The sequence below is a fragment of the Triturus cristatus genome, chromosome 9 (genome assembly GCF_964204655.1).
Source record: "Triturus cristatus chromosome 9, aTriCri1.1, whole genome shotgun sequence".
In the NCBI taxonomy this organism is placed as follows: domain Eukaryota; kingdom Metazoa; phylum Chordata; class Amphibia; order Caudata; family Salamandridae; genus Triturus; species Triturus cristatus.
The window spans coordinates 307,011,521-307,021,963 of record NC_140592.1 but is presented as its reverse complement, the minus strand read 5'-3'; the positions used below and the strand labels follow the sequence as shown (position 1 = coordinate 307,021,963).

General features: G+C 46.1%; 1 pseudogene; it reads right to left on the bottom strand.

The window, feature by feature from the left end:
- Positions 1-7,981: 7,981 nt before the first annotated feature.
- LOC146797795 (syncollin pseudogene) lies at positions 7,982-9,394 on the bottom strand (annotated as a pseudogene).
- Positions 9,395-10,443: the final 1,049 nt, after the last annotated feature.

Genomic DNA, 10,443 nt, shown 5'->3' with positions numbered 1-10,443 from the left:
AAGACTGAGATGAGTGTGTGAGACAGCGGAGAGACAAGCGTAAAACACAGACACGAGAAATAGAGATACATATGTAAACAAACAAGAAATGTTAAAGACAGAGTGCGAGATGGGGCAACATGGATGGTAAGCAGAGAGAACGAGAAAAAGTGGTGTGAGACGAAGACAGAGGTCAGTGTGTAGGGTGAGAGAGAAAGGGTAGAGGGATGAAGACACAGGTGAGTGGGTAAGGTGAAAGAAAGAGCAGAAGGGAGAGATGGAGAGAGATGGGACAACTTGGGTGAAGGAGTTGGCGGGGGAGAAAGAGATAGAGGGGGGTGAGGTAAGACAACAGGGTGGGTAAGATGAAAGATAAATAGGGAAGGAGTGAGAGATTGCGTGTCAAGGATGGGTGAGTTAAATAAGAGAGATAGAGGGCGAGAGTGGGATGAAAGGACAAGGGGATGGGTAAGGTGAGAGAGACGGAAAGGGGGAGAGAGAGAGATAAAGAGACAAGGGATAGGAAACGTGAGAGGGAGGAGATTGAGAGACATGGGTGGACTGGTAAATTGGGCGAGAAAGAGGGAGGATGGTAAAGTGAGATTGAGAGAGAGAGAGACAGAGAGAGAGAGAGAGAGACTTAGAAAGAGAGCGTAAGAAAGTGAATGAGAGACAGGGAAACATTGTGTACTGAGAGATAGAGAAGCGGATCAGCTTCAATAAAATGTCTGCACAGAGCAGGGGAGGTAGAGTTGGGAGCTGGAACGAGTGTGACAATTAAGAGTCAAAGGCGCAGAGCCACTGCACGGTTCTCCCAAATACTGCACCGAGGCAATATCTGAATCTACAGCAAAGATTTTATTTCTCGTTTAGGTTTTTAGCAGGCACAAACAGCCAACGATATGGACGTTCACCTCATGTCTGCTGGGAGGGAATTTGTTGAAATGAATTGGTGCATTCTTATTTATTCTGTGTTTTATGGACGGACCGACCGGCTCCGAGCTGCAACCAACATAAAGGTCTAAAAAAATAATGAAACCCTTTGAAGCAGACGAGGAGGTGGTGGAGGGGCAGAGCGAGGGCTTGGGAGAGCGCTGTGCTTTATGGGCCATGACGGCCAGATGGCTGCTGCGTGCGTGCACGTGCTCATGCACTCAAGCTTCGTGCTAGGAAAAGCCTCTGGTGGCACTTTTAAAAGCCCACTTACAAAATGTCTCGAAGAGACAGCCTGGCTGTCTCTTGACGAGACCTAAAAAGGGATGTGGAAATGGACGTGGGAACACAAAAAAATAAAAGAGAACAGTCCATGGGCAAGGCACGGGGGCTCAAATTGTGGTCTGTGGTGATCAGAGGCAGAGCACTGCCTGGGTGAGCTGAGGAGCTGTGCACTGAGAGAGCAGGAACCCAAGGGGTTAAATTAGACTTTTAACAGCTGTCATCTTTTGTTTAGTCGCCCTATACAGGAGCAGACCACGTGGAGCAAAGTCTTCCTTCTCAGATCCACATAGTCTGGAAGTGTCATGTAGGCCCTCCCAAAGGGCCAGATGAAATTTTAAGGACAGCAACCCTAACCAGTACCTTAAAAACAGCTTCTTGGTTAAGACTGGGACCCAGTGTTGAAATATTTTTGCGGCACAAGAGACTTATAGTTCTTTAGAATCATCCATCCGTGAGCTCTGCACATCAGTGAAGCCTTATTTTCTGCAAGTGAGCAGATTTTCCAGGATTTTCAAACTAGCTTCTTGAAGACCTGATAGCTAGTAGGTGTTTCCCAAAGATGCGTGAGACCAATGGTTCATAGTGATTTCTGAAGGTAGGCACTTGCCTGCGACAAGTTACGATCCTGTAGCTTCTTCCATAGGAGGTACTTCAATGTGTTGGGCTCTGCTTTCCTGATTTTGTTCTAGCATATTAGGCAGGCACCCTGCCTGGCCAGTGTCTGTTTTAACAAGCCAAACCCCAGACAAATCTGTGCCGGGGAGGTAAAGCAAGAAAGAGGAAAGATGATTCTATATGAGCATGCCACTATGTTATCCAAAACTATAGCGTCTCTGCCCCTCCGTATGAAATCATCGGTATAAGTTTGGTTTGTACTACTCAAAGAAAGGGTGCCAGTGAAGACCCTGTCAATTTCCTTTTGAGATTTGTAAGTGTTACAGCAAGAGATTATATATAGGGAAACCTATTGGCTTTGTCAAGGGGGACCACATCAATATAGAAAGCATGCCTTTGGCTTTGTCAAGGGTCACCACATCATTATATGAAGGCAACCCTTTTGGTTTTTGTCAAAGAGTTACCACATCAATATACATGGGTTGACCACATTGTTAAACCAGACAAACCTATTGGCTATTTCAATAGGGGACCTCATTATTATATAGAGGCAAACCTACTGACTTTGTCAATGGGTGACCACATCAATATATAAAATAAGCCAATTGGCTTTTTCAGAGGATTATCACATGAATATACAATGCAAGGCTATTTTCTTTGCAAAGGGTTTACCGCATCATTATATGAAGACAGCCCTTTTAGCTTTGTTAAACGGGTAACCATATAAATATAAAAAACAAACCTATTGACTTTGTGAACAATATAGAGCACACTGTTAGAGTCTTTCTTTTGTATTACTGGGGCCACATAATACAGCCATGGCAGGAGGGCAGGGCTGGGTTCTTATTGAGGGTGTGGGGCTCCACCACCCCTCCATAGTTCTTGTCTCCTTTATTTTTAGGTCTCGCCTGACCCAGCGCTTGCGCTGGTCTGGCGAGACTTTAAGTAAGGGCTTCAAAAAATGCTACCGCAGGCCACAGCTTGCAGTACATGTGCGCGGGCATGCGCTTGAGCAGAGGCGCTATATGGCGTGATTACTGCTGCTCGCGCACATGCACTGCAAGCTGTGGCCGGCAGTAGCATTTTACCCCGCGATCACTTTCACTTTGGCCTCGCGGTTAACTTCCTTATTTCCTTAACCTTCCATTTTATACAGCGCGGCCCTCTGCTGCACCTCATCCTTTCATACCCATGTGCCCTCCTTTTCCCTGCACTGGAGCCACACTCCTTATCATTCCTGTACCCCAATAACTTCACCCCCCTTCATCATTTTGTTCCTTCTAGAGTCCCTGCCTTTCATATCTATGTCTCACTCTATATCATAGCCCGAAATAATTTACATGCACCATTCACTACCTCTTTGGTGCACTGTCCTTTGCACGTGCCATGCAGCACCCCCCAGACATTTCCTCCAGTACATCTACTCCTCTAAACATGTCTGCCTATGCACCATCTCCCTCCCATGACACCTCTGTCCCCAACACATTTCTTCTTCAGTAACCCACGTCTTAGGCTCTACCCCTCTACAACTCTCTGTACAGCTTAGTTTATATACCCTTTCTTTGACTTTTCTACACCCAACATATTTCCCTACACTGCTTCACCTTCCAGCCCACTGCCCGTTTCCGTATCTACAATCCTTCTCCATACGATGCCGCCTTCGCCATCACCTCCCCTACACATGACCCATGTATAGTGTCAACCCCTACTCATGGTTAGCTCTTCTACTCACCCTCTACAACAGCACACTCTAATCTTTTTTATTTTTTTTTATTGCAGATTTATATAGCGCGAACTCGACCCGAAGGAAGCGCTTTACATGAGCACCAGTTACGTTACGTCCTTTATATTGCCCCGCTACACCCTTCTCCTTCCTTTCTCAGCATTGTCTCGTCTACATATTCTCTTTCTCTCCCCCCCTTCATTGCATAGATCTCTTTTTTGCAGCCTCTCCTGCACATTTCCCATTCTTTAACCCTCTTATCCTACAGGCTTCTTCTTGTAAACATTCTCTGCCTGTTCCACGGCGTGCATGGCAAGCTCTGCCCTCTTCTCTGACAGCTGAGGCCGCTCCCTCTGGCTCGCGCGTCTGTGGGGATGCCCTGGGGTGTAAAGGGCCGGCCCACATGGCCTCACTGACTGGAAGCCCATCACACAGCTTTTCTGTACGCCCCCGAACGCCTGGAACGCTTTGCCAGCTAGCCCGAGGGCAATCACTGATTACGATGCTTCCAGAAAGTCCCCGTAAAACCCATCTATTCACTTCCCTGTTTCGTAAGGTTAGCGGGTGAATTATGTCACAATTCCAGTTTATTTTTAGCGCCAAGAGAAGGCTGGTTGGTAACATAGTACTGACACATCTTCGTACACGTAAACTACCACACAACGCACACGTATCCTCTCCGACTAAAGCGGAGAAGCACACTTACAGGCACAACTGCATACACTGACACCGTCTAACACACTTGACACACCGAGGCTTCAACATGAAGATATGCACACAATCGCACTGGCACATTTCATTATGCATGCACATACTAACAGCAACACATACACCAATTTATAAACACATACCGACCCAAGAATACATACATTGACGAGCAGATTGAGATACACACACTAACAAGCATATACAAGTACAAGCGGACACACCAATTTACATGCAATCAAAAAATAACACCCAAGCACAATTCCGCACGCACAGTGACAGAAACATTGATGCACACACAACCTAGAGCTGATACAGACTGGCACCATGTGTTCATGTACAAACTGACACATGGGACAAAACCAATACGCAAGCACTGCCAAAAAGAAAGACTCCTACCCACAGGCACATATACACACAGACACGAACATTTATACATGTACATAAGCCATAAGACGCCCACAAACACCAGCAAGAACATGCTCTACTTAAAGTGAATCAAATTGCTTGAAGGCCAGATCTGCACGAAAAAAGGACCGTCAACCAGCGGAGCAACTAGACAAACATTTTTTGAGGAATGGGGAGCTCAGCTAACCAGGGGCGTAACAAAACCTGACGAGACCCCCCTGCAAAGTACATTGAGGGGTGCCCACCCCACTCAGGGCTGACTGAGCTATGAAGTGGCAAGAAAGAGGCATGTAAAAACTGAATGCACGGGCTGAGAAATGTACTGTTTTTTTCGTCAATCTTTCCTTACTCTCTAAAAGTAGTATAGAAATTCTCATTAGTATAGACTTCACCAGCCACTGTGTTATGTTTTTAATCCTGAGTTTTCACAACCACACACACACAACCACACACACACAACCACAACCACACACACACACAACCACACACACACAACCACAAGCACACACAACCACACACACAACCACACACACAAACACACAACCACATACACACAACCACAACCACACACACAACCATACACACACACACACAACCACACACACAACCATAAACACATAGCCACACACAGCAACACACACATACAACAATACACACACAACCACACACACAACCACACACAAACACACCCACAAACACACAACCACACACACACTACAACACACACACACAACCAAACACACACTACAACCACACACACACAGCCACACACACAAACAACCACACACACACACAACAAGAAACGCACACAACCACACACACACAACCACAACCACACACACAAACCACAACCACACAAACAACCACAACCACACACAACCACACACACACAACCACACACACACAACCACAACCACACACACAACCACACACACAACCACACACACAAACAACCACACACACAACCACACACACACACACACACACACACACACACACACACACACACACAACCACACATGCACACAACCACACACACAACCACACACACAACACACACACACAACACACACGCACAACCACAAACAGTTTATTGGGCTGTCAGCATAAATACGCTGTTACCAAACACGATGAGCACCTCGGAAAAGTTTGGGAAGTCACCCCCAACTTTGAAACCACTTGCTGTTGCAGAGTGTGTGCTGTACACATGGCAATACCTTGACACAGCGGACTGTTGCAAGGAATGCTTTGAGCCTCGGAGGCTGAAAGTCCTCAGTCTGTGCATTAGTTCACCCCGTCTTGGCACTGCATGAAAACAGGGTGCCCTCTGTCCAGCATGAAGTGAGACATTGTGATCGGGGCTGGAGATGCTATTTAGCAATCTGCTTAGAACATTGTGTTTCATTTATGACATTAAACATAAAGGAGCACTGGCAACGCTGATAAAATGGATTTCATTTTGAGTAGTGACTAAAACTTTAAATAAGCCTGCAGTACTGAAACAAGCATTTGCAATGCAATAGGTCTCGCATTTGCAAACGTTTAAGCTATTGGCATTGTTCATGACAATGCCTTTTTTATCTATTTTATAAAACAAACACATAAATAAATGCCATTATCATTTACAATGCCAATAGCTAGTGTTGCATTATTATTAGCAATGGCAACTGCTTACACTTTTATAATGCGAGACCTATTGCATTGCAAATGCTTGTTTGAATTAAGTAAATGGATCCTACTTGCAGTAAGTATTTCTATCTGAGCATAGCTTCTGACCTTCTCTTTGAACGAATGCCAGGCCATCAGAGCTCTGGCAGGCACATCCACCTAGTGCGCATGTGCCATGCCGCAGGTTTTTAAGGGCTAATCTGATTTCAGCATTAGTTTCTGTGGCCTTCCTGAGAATAGGGCCACTCCTCCACCACGGTTTGTCCCACCCTTGCTGACTGACTTTAACTCTCTGCTTCAGGCTGCGGCTTGTGGTTCCCAAGTATGTCAATCAGCGGGGGTTCTTCTTTCCATCTTGTCAGAGTGTGGAGTGGACCAGCAAGCCTTACTGACCTCACCCCACTCGCTGACGAGTTGGAGACGGGAGGTAGGATTGGAGGATTGATCACTAAGCATGTGACAGGTGTCATCAGTGTCATCAGTGTCACATGCTTCAAACAGATACAGTGCGCATGTTCCAGTTTTCTACAAGATTGCACACTATGTGGGATCATCAGAAAGAGCATGTTTGGAAGGACTGACCTGGAATGGCAGGGGGCCAGCAGCTTCTCCAAGCATAACATTTCGGAGCACCCCCAATATCAGTCACAGACTGGGCAGCACTCAGTCTTCTGTCCATGACCTGCAGGTGGCCTACCCTTGACTTTGAATTAGTCTATGCTCATGGAGCGCTGAGATGACTTGCAGTAGCATTATAATGCATGTCAAGGGCATGTTATTCCTGATACTACATGGTTACACCATCACACTTCCCCAAACCCCATAAATCCATGGTGTGTTGGTCTTTCATATAAGAGATAGGGGGCCATATGTACAACCCTATTTTGCATGGACAAACGGGTTTGGGACACGTTTGCGCATGCAAAATACAAAAGGGCCATGTACAATACCTATTTAGCGAGTCACAATTTATTTGCCTTGTTTCTCTGTAAATATATTATATCTCTAATCAACGGTAATGATAGTAATAATAATAATAATAATAATAATAATAATAATACTCACAATAATACATTATTTTTATGTGTTTGTGCGTGTCACCACGATTTTTCCAGATTTAATGGTACTGACTAGGCCTTCATTCTTGTCCTATAATTTCAAAATGTGAACAGAATTCAGACCGTCTCTCGCTAAATTATGCACAAGAATAGTCCCCTCGTGGTGTCAGTGACTAGAGAGGTGGGGCTCAGAGGAGCGGTTCTGCCAGAAGTGGCAATAAATATCGTAGCATGCAGTAGCTTGCACTACCTGTGCATATTATGCCCGAGAGGCGTTTTGCCAAGGAAGGTACAGCAGCTCTACCTGGTACCTCTTCTCCATAAGAACCCCAGCGCCTTTTCCATTCCACTCTTTGACTCTGTCTTCCCTTTGCTTCCAGCCATAGTCGTAGTCCTACCTTTTAGTCATTGCACCCCTGTTTCCAGCTACAGACGGTCTCTTGCCTTGTCCCTGTCTCTGCTTTGACCCACTGCTGATCTTCTCTTCCAGGGATTACCCTCCACACCCCACAGCACTGTCCACGGGCAAAACTCTTTCAATTGCTTTCTAAATCATCTTCCTCCACCACGGATTCCACTCAATGTGAAGAGACATGACACTGAGGAGTTGGCCATGACAACTTGCGGTTTATTGCAGAACATTACAGGGCACATATGTGAGTTGCTTCCTTTCTGACTGCCACCTGAGACTAGACGGGCAACACAGAGCCAGCAAAGACCGATACAGAGCTAGGATATATTCGTAGAGAGCCAGAATGGACAAACAGAGAGCCACGACAGACAGATGTAGATACAGGACAAAGAGACAGACATCAAGCCAGACCCAAAGGTCACACAGACACAGAGAATGACACACGGTGCTTACACCTGGGTAACTACTGATTTCATAAATAAGATTTCTGCCATGCCTGTCCCATTTACTAAATGCATGCAAAGAGGAACTCATCCTCTGGGCAAGATGGCTGACTCATGATGGTATGAAGACTTCAACATGGACACTGCTCTTCGGGCCTGGATGGTGTTGGCATTGGCTCATATGGAGGATGGACTCTGGATCCTCTGGACAATATTGTGCCAGAGGTAGTATGGAGGCTTGCAGGAAGGTCTTCTTCATGGAGCTTTGTTTGAGGTTCTTGCTTATCGGAACACTCTTTACCTTGGTTTCCTCCCTGTTGCTACACCACCTCTCCCGAATTTCAGCTTGTCTTTTGTCCTTATAAGGTTTTTCTTGATGCGCCATCTGTTTATTGTGATTACTATATGAGCTGAGATTTCTCTATGCTCATACTCCTGCATGTCTTATTTAAGTAGTTCTTCCATGTCTCTGTAATTCCTCTCAATGACCTTCTGGCCCTCTGTTGTTCTTGCATTTTGGTTCACCCGCTGTTCTCTTGGGTTCTGGTATATACTCATTCGGTAGTCATTGAACTTGATTCAGTGCAGTCACTGTTCCCTGAAGTGCAGCTGCTGGTAAATGTTTTCTATTTTGTAGATTTAGAATTTTTTTGTGCTTTGTGGTGGTGGCAGGTGTTGCAACTGCTTGTGTTGACTGTTTTCACTGTGGTTCTCAACAGTTTCTGCACGCGGTACATCCCCCACGTTCTGCCACTAGTTGCACTTGCAGTAGTAGGATGAGATTGCGTTGTCCCAGGTGCCGAAGAGACCATTCTTCACGTCCTGCAGACGGTATTGAATGCCGCTGGTGAAGCGGCGCATGTTGCCCTCCTTGGCCTTCCTGTCCCAGACGGTGAGCTCGCAGCGCGTTGCCACCACCAGGGATGAAGGGCGTTTGTTCCAGAGCTCTGGCATGTAGGGCATGTCATCACCAGGACGGGCGTCCAGGTAGTGGCCTCTGCAGCACTTGTCGTAGTAAGGGCTGCTGATGTCAAACAAGCGGGCGCAGACCTTGACCCCTTCAGCATCCATAATATCAGCTGGGTTGGGGCACTGGGCAGAGGCCAAAGCCAGGAATAGGGGCAGCAAGAGCACAGTGAGCTGAGCAGGCTTCATCCTTGGTTTGGAGTGCTGACGACTGATGGGAGAGACTGCCCCTTATATATACTCCCCTTTGTTAGAGAGGCTGAAGTTGCACTCCCTGTAGTTAGAAGTGACTGGATGATTAAAGACTACTTTCCTGGACAGGAGTCAACCTAGACGATGCATATGGTGTTCTTGTTATCTCTACTGTATGAATGGAGAAAAGCCAGGAGATATGGGCTTGGAACAATCCCAAGAGGTGTATAAATCCAGACGGCAGAGAGATAAAGGGAGCTCAAAGTGATACCGAGGAAGGTGAGTTCTGCGGGTGATGCAAGGAGTTAAGAAGGGGAATGAGATCAGGGATTGCTTAAAGGGGTATATGAGTGAAGTGAGGCCAGAGGGCATATATAGTGTTGTAGGAGTGCAGTGAGGCCAGAGGGCATATATAGTGTTGTAGGAGTGAAGTGAGGCCAGAGGGCATATATAGTGTTGTAGGAGTGAAGTGGAGCCAGAAGGCTTCAAATACATACTGATGGGAAGAGATGCCTGATGTTGTTCAAAGGGATACAGGAGTGAAGTGAGGCTAGAGTGTGTTCAAATGGATATTGAAGTGAAGTGGGGCTAGAAGGTGTTCAAAGCGATACTGGAGTAGTACGAGGGCCCAAAGTGTTCGAAGAGATACAGTTGGAAAGCGAAGTCAGAGGGCCTTCACAAGTTTTACAGGAGTGGATTAAGGTCACAGTGTTAAAAAAAAAAGGACCTCAAAGGGGATTCAGGAGTTGAGTGAGGTCAAAAGGTGTTAAAAGGTGTTAACGTGGATGCAGGAGTAGTGTGAAGCTAGAGGATCTTCAAAGGGTTAAAGGAGCGGAGTGAGGTCAGGGAAATATCAAATGGATACGGGAAGAAGGGAGGCCAGAGGCTGTCCAAATTGATACAAATAAGGAGAGATGCTAAGGTGTGCTTATTAAGAAATAGGTGGGTGTAAAACCAGGGTGCTGTGGTTTCTTAGAAATATATGGGTGGCAAGTGAGTCTGGGGGCTCTCTTTATTAATGTACTCCTTTTGAATGTGGTTATTTCTATATTTAAA